The sequence below is a fragment of the Castor canadensis genome, chromosome 14 (genome assembly GCF_047511655.1).
Source record: "Castor canadensis chromosome 14, mCasCan1.hap1v2, whole genome shotgun sequence".
Classification (NCBI taxonomy): Eukaryota; Metazoa; Chordata; class Mammalia; order Rodentia; family Castoridae; genus Castor; species Castor canadensis.
Genome location: NC_133399.1, coordinates 34,217,667 through 34,237,125, shown reverse-complemented (window position 1 = coordinate 34,237,125; position 19,459 = coordinate 34,217,667). Strand labels below are relative to the sequence as shown.

At 36.4% G+C, this 19,459-nt stretch overlaps 2 pseudogenes; both read right to left on the bottom strand.

Moving 5' to 3' along the window:
• Positions 1 to 7,601: 7,601 nt before the first annotated feature.
• LOC109699775 (olfactory receptor 7G2-like) lies at positions 7,602 to 8,532 on the bottom strand (annotated as a pseudogene).
• A 6,381-nt stretch (positions 8,533 to 14,913) lies between these two features.
• LOC109699770 (olfactory receptor 7G2-like) lies at positions 14,914 to 15,933 on the bottom strand (annotated as a pseudogene).
• Between the last annotated feature and the right edge of the window lie 3,526 nt (positions 15,934 to 19,459).

The following is a 19,459-nucleotide window of genomic DNA, read 5'->3' as shown; positions in this document are numbered from 1 at the left end:
TGTTACTCATGCCAGTAAATAGACACTGGCACAGTACAATAATGACTACTTAGATAATGCTTTTGCTAAAAGCACTGATTCCTCACTTAAGTCCACAAATTAATTAAAATCAGAACAAAAGCCTGACAACCCCTCCTTCATTTTCCATCCATCTTCTTGCCTTTAACTTTGGGTCAACACATCTGCTGAATTCTGCACATAGGTTGTCTGTTAATAACTGGTGATACATAACCTATGTCATCCCCCTTCAAGGCTGAAGACATAGTAGTGACTTGGAGTCACTGAAACCATTTCCTGTCTCAAAAACATGGAGAATTGAAAATAATGAGTAACTGGTAAGTTCACACCATGATTGATCCTAAAAACAATGATGAGAATGACAAGACTAGAATTCTCTAGTTTGACCTTTAATTAGGTTAAAAGACGAGCATTTACAAAATGGTATAGGTATTATCTACAATAATATAAAATATACTAGAGTCATATGAAAAAGACAGGTTTTGTGTGTTTTAGCGGTACTGGGAATTGAACTCAGGGCCTTGCACTTGCTAGGCAAGTGCTCTACCACCTGAGCAATACTCACAGTCCTTTTTGCTTTAGTTTATTTTATATTTCTTTACATTTTTGTTAGCATATATTAGTTATACAGTGAAGATTAATTGTGACAGTTACTTATGTGCCTATAATGTATTTAATTAGATTTTACCCCTCCACCATTCTCCCTCATTCCCCCTGCCCCTTTCCTGAAACATTTCAACAGGTTTCAATATTCTATCTTCATACACATATGGAAAGTACATCGACCATTATTCATCTCATTCACACTCTGTTTTTCCTGTCCCTTCACACTGGTATCCTCCCCTGCATAACACCCATTTTAACTTCCTGTCTTTTGTTGATTTTTGGTGGTATTAGGGTTTGAACTCAGGATCTCATACTTGCTAGGCAAGCACTCTACCACTTGAGTCACTCCTTCATTTTTTATGCTTATATTAATTGTTCAAATGGTTTTTCACCATGGTTTTTCACACATGCATATATTTCACTTTAATCTTTCTCTATAACCCTACTCCATTAATATTCAACAGCTTTCAGTGCATTTTGTTATACCTGTTCTTTCATAGATGCAATATAGTTCAATATGACTCAGTCTATAATTCTCTTTGCCTCCCCCTAGTACCATCATAAAGACCCACTATTCAGTTATATTTTCTTTCATTCTATCTTACTCTCTCTCTCTCTCCTTGTCTGTCTCTCTACATATATGTATATAAACATATATACACACACTACACATACATATAAACACATACATGTGTATGTATATGCATATATAGTACTAGCTATGATCATATATGCATTTATGTATACATTTATTTTTAGGTATAAGTTAGACATATGAAAGAAATGTGACGTTTTGTCTTTCCAAACCTGGCTTAATTTTCTTAGCAGGATAATCTCCAGTTCCATTCATTTACCTGGCAGAGTGGCTCATGTGGAAGAGTGCTTGCCTACTTTGTTTTGCATATAGGGTCTCACATTTTTGCCTGGACCAGCCTGTACTGAATTCCTCATGTTTCTCCTTCCCTCACAGCTGGGCTGACAGATACATGAGACCATGTCTAGTTACTGGTAGAGATGGAGTCTCACTAACTTTTTGCCTTGGCTGGCCTAGAATCCTACCCTCCTGGGTAGCTAAGATTACTGGAATGAGCAAACACACTAGGGCAAAAAAGAGAGGTTTGTAGGCAGAAATGATCAAACACTGACAATCAAATATTGGCAGCATCATCAATCCAATTTTTGCCTCCATGGTTAATATGCCTACTTTTATTTCTCAGTGATTTCTCCCTTATAGTCTGTCTTAGAAGAAATGTGATTACATTTACAACACATCCACATAACCAAAGAAAGCTTCTCTGAAAAATCCCATTTTCCTAAAAAACAACACCCACCCAATTTTTTTGTAAATAATCACATGTTAATGGGACCAATTGTAGACATATTTGAGGACTACCACTCAGTCCACTTACAGAAATGTATTCTAAATAATCTGTGGAAGAGCCTTATTTTCAATGAGAAAAAAAGAAGGGCCTTTTGTTTTCTTTCTACAAAATCATGTTTGGGTGTGACTCCTGTTTTTTCTTGCAGTCAACTGTGAACCTAATGGAGAGTCATTCCTAAGATTAGGCTGCCATTGTACACCTGATTGGAGCTCATCTGCTATTCTGCTATATTTCTTACCTCTGGAGTCCCTGAAATGTAACTGACTTCATTACTGATTACACTAATGTTAGGATTTCTTTTCATTATAAGGATTGAAGTCATCTTTGCTGATCAGTTCCAAATATCACACAATCATTGCAAACCACTCATATGATCTAGTTACGAAAATTTTACAAATTATGAACCTTATTAGGGTGGATGCTAAAATTGTGTATGGTTTATCAGTAACAGGTCTCAGTGGGCATTACAGGTATGATTGCCCACTTTTTGCTTACATTAGGACTACCTCTATGATGAAATTCTCATGACCCTCGTCATACAATCACATGGAATGTATTCTCTACATAAGACAAGAACTTTCTTTAAATCTTATCCCCAGTATGTTCACTTTCTCAATTTACTTTCCTCTGAGTTTGTGCCTCCAAAAAGAGCTAAATTGTTTTCTTCTGTTTGGGATCAGCTTCTGTGGAACCCGAGACAAGAAATAATGTCAGAGAATCATAAGTGAAAACTCACAGAAATGGACATGCAGCCATGTCAGGTTCAGGCCAAGTTACAATGTGCCTGGTCACTACAGTAGTTGTGCATGAAGAAGAATGCTGCATTTTCATTCAACAAGGATGTGGTCACTTAGACTTAGCATAGAAACACAAGTCCTATGCAAATTACACATCACAGAAGAGAAGCTACCCTACTGATTAGTATCCTTGAGGATTTCTTCATGTCCCTGTTCTTAAGACTGTAGCAGGGGTTCAGCATTTGGGGGACACTAAATATTTCCTAGAAGAGTCAGTAGTTTTGGAGCCAATATATAAAAACATGACCTATAAAATGAAAAAAACTGAAATATGAGAAACACAGGTATAAAAGGTTTTACACTTTCCTCCTGATCCTGGCATTCACAAAACAGAGCACATGGAAGGCACAAAAAAGAAAAATTTCCATAAAGAGGAACACCAACAAATACAGAACTTATAATATTTATCAGGATGTTAAAAATGAGACAAGATTGTTAGTCTGAGCAAGCTCAGAGAAGGATAAGGGATTTTAGATCTGTGCAGGGTAGATGCAAAACCATCAGACAATATGGCAGGGTGTCCACAATGCCAATGAACAAAGAGAACAGAATCAGCACAAAAAAGAGGCAAGGATTCAGGTTGACTGTGTATGCAAGCTGTCATTAGCCACCACTGCAAGGAGACAATTTTCCATACATACAAAAATTATGACAATACAGACCTTTGAGAGGAATCCTATGTAAGTGATGCTGTTATCCTGTGTTTGCATTTTCACCAGCATATTTGGGATTGTGATTGTGCTTAAACAGATGTCATTAAAAGACAAACTGCAGAAAAGGAAGTACATAGAGGTATGGAGATGGGAATCAGAGTTGACAGCCCTGATGATGAGCAGGTTCCCAGGATGATGACCAGGAACATGGACAGAAACAGATTGAAGATGAGCTATTGTAATTTTGGGCATTCTGTCAGTGCCAAGAGAAAGAATTCTAAAATAGCTATTTGTTTTACAGCCTTTGTGTTATTAATTAATTTGATGGGAAGAATGAGGTGAAAATGCAAGAAACTATGTGGACCTTCAGTGGTAGGAATTTGAAACATGTTAGAAAACCCCTTTGCATGACCAGGTATAGTGTTACATGGCTACAATCTCAGGTACTTGGAAGCAGAAATAGGAGGATTGCAGTTTGAAGACAGCAAGAGCCAAAATGTTAACAAGATCCTTTCTTTAAAAGAAAACCCATCCTTATGAAGATGTGAGTTCAAACCTCAAACCCCAAGACTACCAAAGAAAGATAGAAAATTATTATGATTAAAAGAACTAAAAATCAAACTTAACAGAACTTTGTGAGTAGGCTGAAGTCCAGAGGATCTTCCAAGGAATATTTTTTCCAACATTCATGTATTATTTATATTTTGTTGACTTTTTACATATATCTGTGGTACAATGTGCTGTTTTTATTCTTGTACCAAGTGGGTAGTGATCACTTCTGGTTAATTAGCATGTCCATCCAATTAATTTTATCATTTCTTTGTTGTGAGTACATAAAAATTTCACTTCTCTATTTTGAGATTTAAAATATACTAGCCTTGATTATACACACCATGCTCTTCATTGAAACCTGAACGTATTACTATTCTCAGAAGATAACCTGTTGACTGACTGCTTCCTGCTTCCTCTCTTCCCTCCCTCCTACTCTCTGCAGTCTCTGGTAACCATTCCTCTGCTCTCCACTTCTATGAGATCCACTTATATTTCCCTTACATTGCAGCACTAATAATGGTAACCAAGTTGTGGAGTCAGCCTAGATGGCCAGATATGTATGAATAACTAAAATATGCTATATGTGCACAAGTAATATTCATCAATAAACAGAAATTAACTTTTATAATTTACAGAAAGTTGATGGAACTGGAGGTCATCAGGTTAAGTAAAATAAGCCTATCTCAGAAAGACAAATACCCTGTTTTCTGTCATATCTGGCACCCTCACCTAAACACAAATGGAAAGATATGAATGTACAAGAGAACTTTTATAGGGTATATTAATAGAAAGGTGGAGGGAGACCAGAGAAGTCAATGTTCCTTGTATACATGTATGAAAATTTCAAAATGAAATCTATTATTTTGCAAAACAAAAGAGAAATAGAGGGGTAAATGCAATCAAGGAACATTATATGAATGTATGGAAATGTCATAAGGAAAATCCTTACTTTGAGCAATTAATATACAGTAATTTAAAAATAAGATAAAGATAAAAAAATTTTAAAAAATCATTCCCCAAGTCAATGTCATAAAGGGATCTTCCTATTTTTCCTGGTAATAATTTGATAGTTTGGGGTCTTACTTTAAGTCTGTATTCCATGTTGAGCTAATTTAATATTTGGGGATCACAATTCATTCTTCTACAGTAGCCTTCTCAACTTGAGAGATATTGATGAACGAAAGAGTGGATCACTGCCAACAGTGATTCTTTTAGAACTCATGTATATCTGAAATGAATGTCAGAATCTGTGGATGATCTCTGTAGTGTGACTAATCCTCTGACTCACAGACAGAGTAACTTCAGCTTGAAACAAGCAGCCATTTAGTTGTGCTTTGTGCCAGACTGAAGCACACAGATGTCATTCCCACAGAGAAGGGCTGCAGGGGCCAGCAAGACCCTGATAAGAGTGAGGACGAAGCATACATTGCTTGTGATTTCTGAGGGTCTCTTTTTTATGGTGAGTCTGTGGTTACTTCAATTGTTCTGACCTCAGAAGATGCTCTTTCCAGATTTCTGCTCTAGACCAAGGAGCTTTGCAAGCAGTGGGTAGTATCTGCATGGCTTCTGGAAATTCAGGAGAGTCTGGGTGACAGCTCTTGATGTGTTATGGAACAAAATGTGTAAATATAGACCCTATAGCCATCTATTGGTCAATAAATAAACCCTATTAAAACCTATTCTTGATTATTCCAGCTGGACTTGTTTCCTTCTTTTCCTCCTAATTTACTTTCCCCTAATAGTCCCACTTTTGGTTACATATTGTATATTTATAGTATATATGATATTGATTTTATTTGTATTGGGCCTATATTCCACATGACTTTTTGATCCTGGACTTTCTGAACTTCATTGAAGATGATGTTACCCATTACCATACATTTGTTAAACATCACAGGTAATAGATGAAATTTTGAGTTCTGGCTATCAACATTGTTTCAGTAGATTATGAATTACCAGAGAAATTGCTAAGCCATAGTACAAGGTACCATTGTAGTTCTAACTAAAAAGTTGGAGACTTTTACGATATTAAAATTAGTTCCCTTTTTTTGTATGTATGTTTGTTTTATTCTTTGAGATTATGTGTCCATTATTTTCTAAAATAGTCTCACACTACTTAGGTCAAATAGTTCTTCAAACTCAGCCTCACAAGTAGCTGGGACTACAGGTTTGCAATACTACAGCTGATTAAAGACAGTGTATAGAGCTGGTGAACTGCAATAAGCAATACATGGTATATTAGTGTAGAGAGATTATTTATAAAAAAAGAGGGCCTAAAATATCATCACATATGTCACAATTTGTTTATTGGTGAATTGGATATACAAGTAACTCTGGATTTCTGTCTCTTTTCAAAGGAAAAACCATTTCCAGGAATTACCTAATAACTAATGGGCATCATTCTGAATGCCTTAGATTTTTATAAGAGTGGCTTTTATCATCAAGAGTTATTGGTCACAAACCATTAGGCCAATGATTGACAGATTGAACCATGAAGAGACTAAGCAACTGTGTATATACACTAAACTCTAATAGAGGATGAAAATGAGTTATTCATCTGATAAACTCAAGGCCCTGGATTCAATCCACAGAACTGTATGGAAAAAGGAAAAGGACAAATATATCAAATAAAATATTTTTGCACATATTTCCCAAATAGGGAAGCACAAATGGCCCCATGATATATGATAAGTTTCTCAAGATCATAATAAGATATCTAAATAAGATAAATCCAAGTTAACCAGACAATATACCCACTAGATTGTCAAGTTAGCTGAAAACTTTTTACAAAGTTGTGGGACTCCAGGGCTATCTAAAGGGTAGGTAACTAGCTCAATATCTTAATAAAACTCTTTGGCACTACACAAAGGAGGAAATTTGTACCCCTATAGCAAATAACTTCCATCCTAAGAGAAAAACTACCTTCCATTTTCATTAGGAGACAAAACAGAGAATATTCAATCCACTTGATCCACAATATCAGAAAAATAGCTACCCAACTTTCACCAGTATCAGAAAAAATATACTTTTACTGTCACCACACTTAAAAAAAGCATTGTAAATAAATATACAGCTGCTGAGTTCAAAAAATAAGAAAGTCTAATTACTCTAATGATGAAAATAACAACAAAGAGATAAAAATCACTCAATACTTTTGAACTTTATCAATATCAAAAGAAAGAAAGCTGATGTAATTAATTGTCCAGACACCAGAAAATGGGTGACAATAATGCATTGAAAACCAAAACGTGAGTTTTGGGAACAAATATATACAATAATCACAATCAAAACTAAACACATTGATTCAATGCTTCTCACTCCATAAGAACATGTGAAATTACATTTCTGGCCCATTCAGATAATCAGGGATGAGATAAATTTCTGCAAAAACCCCTTTTGAACCCAAGTAGCACCCACCCTCTGCCCATACAAATTCATGTTCACAAGTGACAGGGATCAGGATATAGAAATATCATTTGTCAGTCACCACTCAACTCCTGACAGAGACATCTTCTATATAATTCTGAGAAGAGCTCTATTCACCATGTCACTTTAATTCATTCTAAAAATCAAGTCACAAACCAAGGATGCATTCAAAGAAAAGGTATCCCAATCATGAGATTTCTCAAAGCACTTTTCATTTCCTTGTTCCTCAAACTGTAGATAAAAGGGTTCAGCATTTGAGGAATCAAAATATAAATCACTGAAGCCACTACATTCTTACTGGCAGAGTCAGTAACTGCAGAACTCAAGTATACTCCAAATCCTGTTCCATAGACTAAGAACACAACTGAGAGGTGAGACTCACAGGTGGAAAATGCTTTATACCATCCCTCCACTGATGGAATTTTCAAAATAGAGAAGACAATTTGGATGTAAGAAAAAATAATCCCAGCAAGAGGAATACCAAAAAAATGACACCCACTGAATATACCAAGATTTTATTGATGAGGGTGTCAGAACAGGCAAGCTTGATGACCTGAGCAAGTTCACAGAAGAGGTGGATTCCCAGGTTTGTGCAGAAAGACAACAGCAACAGCATCAGACTGTGAAGAAGGGAGTGCACAGTGCTAATGATCAGAGAGAAGAGAATTAACAAGACACAGAAGAAGGGATTCATAATGACTGTGTACCTCAGGGGGTGAAAAATGTCCATATAGCAGTCATAGGCCATTACTGCAAGGAGACAATTCTTTCAACCAGCAAAAATCAAAGCACAGCAGGCCTGGGTAAGGCATCCTGTGTAACTGATCTTATGATCTCGTGCTTGAATGTTCACCAGCATTTTAGGAATTGTAGTTGTACTTGTAGAGATATCTGTGAAGGACAATTTTGAGAGGAAGAAGTACATGGGGGTACACAGGTTTGAGTCAGAGCTGACAGCCAGTATGATAAGAAGGTTCCCGATGACAGTTACCAGGTATGTGGATAAAAACAAGCTGAAGATGACAGGTGTAGGTCTGGATCATCTGCCAGTCCCAGGAGAAGGAATTCTGAAGTATCTGACTGGTTTATGGGTTCCATGTTGCTGGTGAATCTTACTCAAAAGATTTGGTGAAAAAGTAAATAAATGCTTTCTAGACAAGCAGCAACTATATCACATGATGATGACTTGGTAGAAATGAAAATTCTTGCTTCACTGATGTTAAAAACTGGTCTGGGAACCAGAAATCTGTAATTTACCAGACTTTCCAGATGATTTCCACATCTCTAAAGATTAAGAGCCAGTTCTGTTAAAAAAGAAAAAAGTAGAGAGAAGAAAAAGACCTACTCATGTACCTTGTGAACCCAATAGAACATTCAGTTCTTCTCTGTGCTTACTGTTTCTCTTCATTCCTCTTGTAGTTCCACTCCTCTAATTTCTACTCCCTTTATTAGACACCAATACTTTTCATGCATTGCATCAAGTTCTGAAACTGTAACAAAATATAAGGTATAAGATTTACATCAGAATTACTCCCTTCCATGAAAGTGGTGATGAACACATTAAGTCTCTCTTTGTATCCTTAGTTTCTAACCTGGCATGCCGCAGAATCATCTGAAGAGCTTCTCAAGTTACAGATGAGTTAATTCATGACACCAGTGCCTTGGGACCATTGGATCATGCCATAGACACATTTGCAGGATAGGTCAGAGTTCTTATTATGTAATTGCTGACTTCACTGTCTTGACCACTTCTGCTAATGCCTATATACGTAGAAAATCAAAATTTCCAAGTTATCATGAAAGTCTAAAACTTTCCCTTTAGATCTTAATAATTTGTTCCTGAACAAAGTCTCACGTTTCTCCACATTTCTAGTTAGGTCCACTTATACACATCAAGTTAAAAGCAACAGGTAGAGGGAGCCCCCACAGGTGGACATTAACAAGGATTATAAAATGTTGCCTTTAAACTTGAAGCTCACTAAACTCTCCCTGGGAATGCAATCAATCTACTTTAGCAGTTAATTCTAGGAAGCTGAGTAACAATGCTGATGACTTCCTCTGTCATACCCTAAGGGGACTTATTCCCATGGGGTGGGTAACATATCATTAAATGAAATAAACAGCAAAAAAATAGCTAAATGAGTGAAAGAATGAACTGCAGAAGCTCCTACGAAAGCAGAAAGAAAGAAAATCCATTTTTAGGTCTTCAGATAACAGAGCCTTTCAAGATAACATCATCAGCCTTCCTAACAAGAGAGTCCCTTGGGAACAATGGTTTTGACTCCTGAGGAGACAGGAGCAGGTATGATAACAATAATGACTTGGTGTAATTATTAAGCTCACAGACTCTGAATTTATTCCAGGCATGAGCGTTATCAACTAGAAGGATCCTCAACTGAATGAGAAGCCTGGGTGTTCTCATTTGCATAATGGGGTCTGCTGGAAGGATGTGGTAATTAGCTGCAGCATGGTAATCCTTTCACAATGTCTATGTCCCCAATCATCACATTGCATTTCAGAAATATATATATAATTTTTATTAGTGCAATTATACCTCAATAAAATTGGGCGAAAACCCTCATGAGAACATTTCAATGATGTGCACAGCAGGCTCTCAGCTGAATAAGTAGCACAGGGCACTTTCAGCCCTCAGAAAAATAACTGACTCTAGCAGGTGAGCAAAGATAGATAGAAGTTCCCCGCCATAATAATGCTCATTTCAGGGAAGAGTTTAATTGCTGAGCTACCTTTGGGAAACTTGGTTATGTATGAAAGTAAGGAATGATAGATCAAGAATACAAATGTGCATTTGGCCTGAACACAGGATAACAATAGCAATGAAAATGAATTAAATGAAAAATGCATTACAGATAGAAATCACAAAAACTGTGACTACCGCAGCTACGAAATAATTGTGTAAAAAACACTATTTCAAAATTCTTTATTATTTTTGAGCCTATCGATTACGTACATTTTAATTATAGGTTAGGACATTAGGCATGCATGATTGAAGCCATCCTTGCTTTAGATATTATTAGTTCCAGAAATAGTAGAGGCAAATTTGAAGTTTGCCCCTATCATATACTTGCCTTAACTTGGTACTTCCTCCCAGAGGAAGTGTCACTAACATGATAATATGATGTACATTATTCTATTCACATTTCAGGACATTGGCATCATTCCTTCAAATAATAATGCCAAATAATAATATTTGTGAAGTATGATAATTTGAGAACTTTATATAAATAGTATCTTATACATTAAAATTATATTCTTATGCAATTTTTTAATTAATATTGTTATATGTAGTCCTCCATCAATATTAACTAGTAGATTATTTCACTATATTGTCACAACATAATTTAGTCCTGCATTTCCTGAGAGGTATCTGGCTTACAGTTTTTAACACCTGGATAGATGATTAGACAGATAAGTAGACAAACAGATAGATACACACACACATACATACACAGACACATAGATACATGGACAGATACATAGATGAAAGATATCTACATACATACATATGACTACAAACAGAACATTCATCCATGCACGGAGGACACTATCACATTCAAGTTAGCAAGACTTGGAAATGGAGAAAGACAACTGGCAACAGAACTCAAAAATAGAAAAGAGATACACTTATTTATTTTTCCTGTTAAAAGACATGAAGTGCAGCAGTATGTCCACAATTTTAACACTGAAATAAGGTGAGAGTTGTTGTTGTGGTGACGACTTTCTTTTTAAAATTATTATCATATTATTGTCGTACTGGAGGGATATTTAAACATATGCAAAAGTTCTTACAATATATCGTAGTTGAATTCACCCCCTCCACCATTCCCCTTTAGGCTCCTCTCCCCATTCCTGGAGTAGTCTCAACTGGTCTCATTTTTCCATTTTCAAATATGAGTACATAATATTTCCCATTTTCACTCTCCTACACCCTTTTCTTATATCCTCCCCCTCCTACTGATGCCAACCCCCAGACAGGACCTGTTTTACTTTCTTCTTCTCTGTTTTTGTGACAAGGAATTTTTGTTTATTTAAGATAGCTCTACAGGGAGTTTCATCGTGACACCTCCATTTATTTATGTATTATAGCCTGAACTGGTTAAACTCTTTCTCCTCTATTTTCCTCTTTCTACGTTTGTTCCCTTCTTATAGTGATTTCAACAGATTCAAAAATTCCATAGTCATTATTTTGGAGAGGTTATTGTTTTATTTGGGGTGGGACTATTGTTTTGTTGGATGAGAATAATTGTGGCATTTACAAATTTTCTTATAATACATCAAATGTATCATTCTTAAATTCATCCCCTCACCATTCTTCTTTGGTACCTCCTTCCCCCTTTTCTGGTAAAAATTCTGTATTCATTCTTGTATAGAAAGTACATTAACCATATTCACCTTCTTAACTTCCTTCTTTTACCCTCCCTCTCCATTTTGTGACCTCCCCATAACCTGTTTTTCATAATATTGTTTGTGTTTGTAGTGTGTCTACCCCACACATATGAAAGTAAACATGGGGCCTTACTCTTTCTTGTTAATTTCATGCTTCACCCCATGAAGCTTTCTTAAACAAATGGAAATGAAAATGCCATTTTTTTACAAAAAGAGAGAACAGGAAGGCAAAACAGATCCTGTTTTGGGTGGAGTACTAGTGGGGGGGGAGGATCTAAGGAAAGGAGGTCAGAGGATGAATATGGTGGAAATATTCTGTACACGTGTATGTAAATGAGACCTGTTGATACTATTCCAGGAATGGGAGGAGGTAGGATAAAGGAGAATGATGGAGGAGGTTAATTCAACTACAGTAATTTGTAAGATCTTTTGCAAATGTAACAATGTATCCACAACATAACAATAACAAAAATAAAGTATAAAAATCATTTACAAGATTCAATTTCCTTTTAAAAAATCTGTAAGTATTGAAACAAATGAAACTGTATATCAAGTCAGAGTCCTCACAATACAGAGAAGAAGTTTCTTTAGGTGACTTTAAAATATTGTGACCTAACTGTACATACTGAGTGGAATACATTCTAAACTTGTTTAGAAAAACAAAATGCCCAAAAGAAATATCAGCAATGATTAATGATATTTTAATTCAAATGCTGATATTGTTTTTCTGAGCCTATTATAGGGGAAATAAAATATAACATGCTAGAAAATACAGCATAATATATATGATCATTGGGAACTGAAAATTTCAGAATGAAGAAAGGAATTACAAGTGCAAGAGCAAGGCAATAAATTGCAAACCTATGTGCCTAACCTGAATTGAAATTAATTGAATGAACACTTGATGTATCTTATCTTTAAAACTAATTATTTCCTACCTTTTTCTATTAAAAAGCCTGGAAACAATAAGCAAGGAATATCACCAAAACCCAAATTATGATTTTAAAATATCATTTTCTAACATGGATCTTTGGAGGCTTATTGTAGATAAGTTTGGGGTAACTTATTATGTCAGATGTCACTAAAAAAGCCTACTGAAGTCACATCACAATGATTTAGGGGCCCTGGGGATTTGGCTCAAGTGGTAGAACACCTGCATAGCAAGCATGAGGAAATGATTTTGAACCCAGGAACAACAAAAAAATAGAATAAATAAAAATAAAATTTAAGAAGTATTCAGGTGCAAACTTGAAAGATCCTTCTTGACAAAATACCAGATAATATGAACATGAAAAGGACTTATGATTATAATAAAAACACATTTTTTTGCAAGTTTAAAATCCATAAGTTAGTATTATAAAAAAGAAAAAGACACTACTTGGTCACATTTGGGACATGACTTTAATGGAGTCTTTAATTTGAAGCCAATAAATGAGGGGGGAAAATCTGAAGATTCAAGCATTAATTCTGATTTATCTATATAAATAGTCACTCAAGCTTAGCATAAAGCTAATGAAGTTCCTTTTGATAGAAATATTCTAGCAAACAAATGAAGATCTGATAGAATTCCCTCATTTTGCATCCATCATGATCATAGATCTAGGTAATGCTTACCTATGGATATTAATGTTATAGTAAGAGGAGCAATAAAAACACTCATTATTAAGCAAAGTTCACAACACAACTAACTGTGTATTTTCCCTTCTCTCATGTTGAAAGAGATGGACTTAGCTCTAAGTCCATAGACTGAACACATTTCTTTTTTAAAAAATCACAAATAAAAGCAAATCACATTGGACTGAAGTTTTGAAAGTGTGTAATGTAACTACTACTTAAACAAATCACTAAACATTTTTGTATCTATGCCATATGCTCTCTCCACTTCCTCTGATTCATAGTCCTCACAAGGGTCCTTCAACATAGACTCAGCTTCCTTCTATACTAGATTCAAGTTCTCTCTCCCTAGGTATCGTAAAGCATTACCATATACCAGGAAGTTGTTCACCATATTTTGCATAATAATGTGAAATAGATATAGAAACATGCATATCCACAATACATAATAAATTCAAGCAATAGTATGTTCAATGCACTATTTAAAATGCAACCATTTAGGGCTAGTTCTATGTATCATTCATTGGTATTTGAGCCTTGTTTGCATATACAAAGAGCAGTTCCTATTTTTTTTCAGATTTATTGTCTGTAATAAAACAGATTAAGCTTTTCACAGACATTTCACTTTCTTTTGAGAATTTTACTACCAGATTGTTCTAGCTTCATAACAGCAGCATAAATACATACACAAGCATATTAGAGGTCATGGATAGATATTGCTGACCTTCCTACTAATATTGTTGTAGAAAATTTCAAATTATCAGAAAAGCAGTTAACTTATAGTACAATGTATTTTGTGGTTGTAACTAAAAAAAAGCCTTCAAAGTTTTTGCATTACTACAAAAGATATACTTTTAGCTGGCCAAGTTGCGGTGTTTATAAAGATATGTAAGATTATCAACCAGAAAGGACAATACAAACATCAAGACAAAAATGCACAGTTACTTTCTGTCTGAGATGGCATCACAATGAGTGAATTAATGAACTATTTAACAAAGAAAAATAAATGAATTCAATTTCTGTCTCACATCAAACACAACATTCATTCCAGATGGTATTAGCCTCAACTGTAGAAGTCAAGACCATAACTCCTTTATCAAGGCAAGTAGAAGGGTCAATATAAGACCTAAAGAGCAAAGACCAGGACATATTAAACCATGTTATATACTGTAACTCACATTGGGATCAAATATACGATGAAATTCCCATGATCTTCGCCATACACTCACATGGAAAATATTCTCTACATGAGACAAGAGGTTTATTTAAACTCTATTCCTGCTATGTACACTTTTTCAGCTTACTTTCTGCTGAGTTAGTGCCACAATAAAGTCATGAATTAGATCCTCTGTTACAGGAAGAGCTTCTGAGGAACCAGAACAAAGAAAACATGTTTATTGAATCATATGTGAAACCTCAGAGAGCTTGGAAATATAGCAATGTCATGTTCAGACTCAATTACAATACACCTGTCATTACAGTACTTACGACATAGAAAAATGTGACATTTTCACTTAGCAAAGAAAAAGCATGTAAATTACATATCAGAGAAGTTATCCTCCTGATGAGTTTCCTCAATGCCCCCTTCATATCCCTGTTCCTCAGACTATAGATAAAGCGGTTCAGCATTTGAGGAAGCACAACATACCTCACTGAAGCCACTGCAGTTTTCCTGGGTGACTCAGTAAATGTGGAGCCAATGTAAACCCCAAAAACAGAACCATAGAACAAGGAAACAACTGACAAGTGAGACCCACAGGTGGAAAAGGCTCTACACTTCCCTTCTGATGCTGGCATTTGCAAAACAGAAGACACAATGTAAACATAAGAGAAAATTATTCCCAAAAAAGTAACACCACCTAATATGCAAGCAGTAACATATATCAGGAGGTTGTGGGTGAGGGTGTCAGAACAGGCGAGTAGGATGATCCGAGTAAGCTCACAAAAGAAGTGAGGGATTTCTAGATCAGTGAAGAAGGACATGTGCAGCACCATCAGACTGTTCAGCAGGCCATCAACAATGCTAAGGAACAGAGAGAGGAGGACTAGCAGGAAACATAGGCAGGGGTTTATCATGACTGTGTATCTTAAGGGGTGACAAGTGGCTACATAACAGTCATAAGCCATCACTGCAAGGAGACTGTTTTCTAAGAATCCAAAAACTATGATGAAGCAGACCTGAGGAAGGCAGCCTGAGTAAGAAATGCTCTGAACCTGTGTTTGGGTGCTCACCAGCATCTTTGGGACTGTGGTTGTGACTAAACAGATGTCATTAAAGGACAGATTGGAGAGAAAAAAGTACATGGGGGTGTGGAGGTATGAGTAAGAGCTGACAATCAGGATGATGAGCAGGTTTCCCAAGATGGTGACCAGGTACATGGACAGGAACAGGCTGAAGATGAGAGGCTACAATTTTGGATCATCTGTTAGTCCCAGGAGAAGGAAATCTGACACAGCTGTTTGGTTCATAGCTTTCATTGTTGTGAATGATTCTGATGGAAAAGATAAGAGTATGGATAGCAACATGTACGCACCACCAGTTGAAGTATTTTAGAATATGTTAGAAAACCCTGTGTAGCACCATACTGGTGTATTCCTATAATCTCAGGTACTTAAAGGGGCTGTGGAGTTAGGAAGACAGCAGTTTCAGGCAAGACCAGGCAAGAAAGTTAGTGAAACACTATCTCAAAAAGCAAGGCAAGCATGGCAGGTCACACTTCTAATACCAGCTACTTGGGGAAGGGAGATTGGATAAAGGAGGATCATAGTTCAATGCCAACCCAGGCAAAAAAAGTAAGAACCTATCTGAAAATAAACTAAAGCAAAAAAAGTTTGGGGGCACAGCTCAAGTGGTAGAGCACTTGTCTAGCAAGCACAAAGCCCTCAGTTCAAACACCAAACAAGAGGAAGTAGAAGCAGGAGAGTGAGTTGGGCAAGAGGAGGAGGAAATGACCTGTGGACACCTTGACCCTTAGACTTTAGCCTCCGGAAATGTGGTAACACAAATTCTGTTTCTAAGCCACAGAATTGTGGTACTTAGTTACAGGGACCATGGCAACTACGATATTGTCCAAATCAGTTACCTATTGCCACCACAAGACTACATGTAAATGTCAGAACATTCTGTAAAGTTCATCATGTTAGAAGAAGTGGCAGGTTTCCATTCATATGGAGCTGGACTCTGTCCTGTTGGAGAACATGACACTAGCATTAAAATGCTGAGTGTGTGACAGTGCAAACATATATGAGAACATTACAGGAGGACACACATGTGATAGAGACATGGGAGATGTGTTTCTCTTAGGCATGTCTTCTCCTCACTACTTTTAGGTATGAAATTCTAGTAAAACACCTGTCCACATTTCAAAGCATATACTGAGGGATTTTAGTTACCTGGTTTGCCTTTAAGAGCAAAGATGTTTGACATCTCACCTGAATACTGATACTAAAGGTAGGTCCTCATGAAATGTAGAGAGATTAATGTGTCAGTAGAATCCTGGTCAGAAAGAATCATCTCTGAGAGGCTCAGGTGGTTCTTTTTGACTGGAGAAGAACTGTTGCATGAGGTGGTCACTGGTTAACTCCTCTAGTCTGTGCATACCTGGGTGCTCAATATCCAAAGGTCCCTATTAAACCAGCTATGTTACTATTGTTCTTCTCCCAGGAGTGCATGTCTCTAAAGACCAACTCCATAGAAGTGAGGCGTTCAGGATGACCGATTTGCTGAGGTTTGAGGCCATTTCTACTCATCTCCATCTTGTGGATTTTGCATGCCTAGCATATATCACTTCTTTAATAAATTACTTTGCTCCTTTTAAGTTATAAATGAACATAGTATGTAGTTACTGATGTTGGAAAGAGTGATTCCTATTTTAGGTGTTAAATTGTGTGCTGCATATGTGACTACAAATAATATGTCAATAATAGCTTGGATGTTGTTTTAAAAACTATCTAACACTCAGGATTGTATTTTATGTACAAATGACATTATGTAAAGCTTAAGAAATTTTGTATTTTCTACACAAGAAATTCTAAGCTATGCTAACCCCCCAAAATTTATATAGCACTGTGACACTCTGGTTAGAATTTCCTATTCAACTTTTTCAATATTGTCACCATAGTTTCTCAATTTTCTTCAAAAAGGGTACTGTGAGTTGAAAATATGATCTTCATTATTAAATGAATGAAGGTTTTAATTCATTCATTAAAGTCCTTAGAGTGCAGAATTGTGCATACACACAAGGCATTTGGTTGTATTTCAACCATCATTTGATAGATGTAAATGCTACTTCATGTTGGATTTCATGTTAAAAACGTTTGTATTCAAGAGCTTCAACACTTCCATGTGTTTATTAACATATCTTTCACCAAGTTAATTCATTCTATATGAAGTTATAATTTCTAAGATAGAGTATTTGAAATATATTGCAAGATAGCATTGTGATATATTTATTCACCATTTAACCCTCCCACTCACTTTTGAAGACAGGAGTAGCAAATGACATTTAGAAAGACATCAAAGTGGAGGACTGGCTCAGTAATAGATCCTCTGCCCGGCATACACAAAGACCTACGTTCAATCTATTGAGCTGCCAAAAAACAAAAACCAAAAAGGAGACAAAGCCAACAAAACAATTTCAGTTTTCCCAGGAATCATAAAGAGAACAATAACATGAAAATGTAAGAGAAAATTATCCTGTCAGGAGCCAATGGCTCACATCTATCATTCCAGGTACATGAAGTCTGTAAGTAGGAGGATCATGGCTCCTGGTTAGCCAGGAAAAAAGTTTTTGAAACCCTAACTAAAAGGACAAAAATCTGAGTGGGTTGGTACATTCCTGTCATCACAGCTACCACAGGAAACATAAAACAGGAGGATTGTGGTCTTTTCCAGCCTGAACAAACAGCAAGACACTATCTCAATAATAATGAGCGAAAAAATACTGGAGGCATAGCTCAAATGATAGATCACCTGCTTAGCAAGCATGAAGATCTGATTTCAAGCACTGCCACCACCAAAAGGGGAGGCAGCTAGGGAGAGAGTGTTTTTGAGTCATACATTTAAGTCTATATCCCATTTTGAGTTAATATTTGTAACCAGTGATATTTACAGATCTCATTTCATTCTTCTACACAGAGCCTCTTTACTTCAAAAACATGGGTGAACTCAAGAATTGATCACTGCCTTCACCCATGACTGTGACCCAACTGTTGGCTTAGGACATGAATTTGTGCCATTCTCCATATCGTTGAACATCAAAAGTCAGGAAGCTGAATGCAGAACTATATACCTGGTTGGTGATTGGTAAGGGCAGTTGTGAATTTAACCAGTAAGAAATCAGGCTAAGACCTAATTTGCTAGATCTCAGATATAAAGGGAGAAGAATGGAATAGATAATAGAGAGGTAAACATTGAAGAGTTTTTCTAGAAAGGGAGAAAAGAATAAGACTGTGGCTAGATCACAGTACACTGTCTGGGGAGTGTTTTTTCTTTCGGAAGCAATTCATATATATCTGAAGCGAGGATGTCAGAAATTGTGGGTAATTTTTGTAGTGTGACTAGTCCTCTGACTCATCGCCTGAATAACTCCATGAAGCAGCTACCTATGGTGGGAGAGTAGATGCAGAGGTCAGCAGCACCCCTGGTAAGTGCAAGGAGGGCATACACATAAACCCCAGTTGTTACCAGAGTCTGAGCCTTGCCTTTGAGACTCTGGTTACTTCAGATGTTCTGACGTTAGGGGGTGCACTAGTCCAGACTTCTGATGTAGTCATAGGGCCATATAATAGGAGAAATGCATGTAGTGGGGAGAAGTAAGTAAAGCCTATTAAAACTCATTCTGAATCATTCAAATTGGAGTTGTCTTAGCCATTCTTTGGGCTAAGACAAGTTTCAGCCACTTAACTCTGAACCCCAAAACTCTTTTGTCCATGATATCATTGCATAAGTGGGTTTCACTTTGGTATTTTCATACATGCAAATGGTGGACTTTGAGGAAATTCA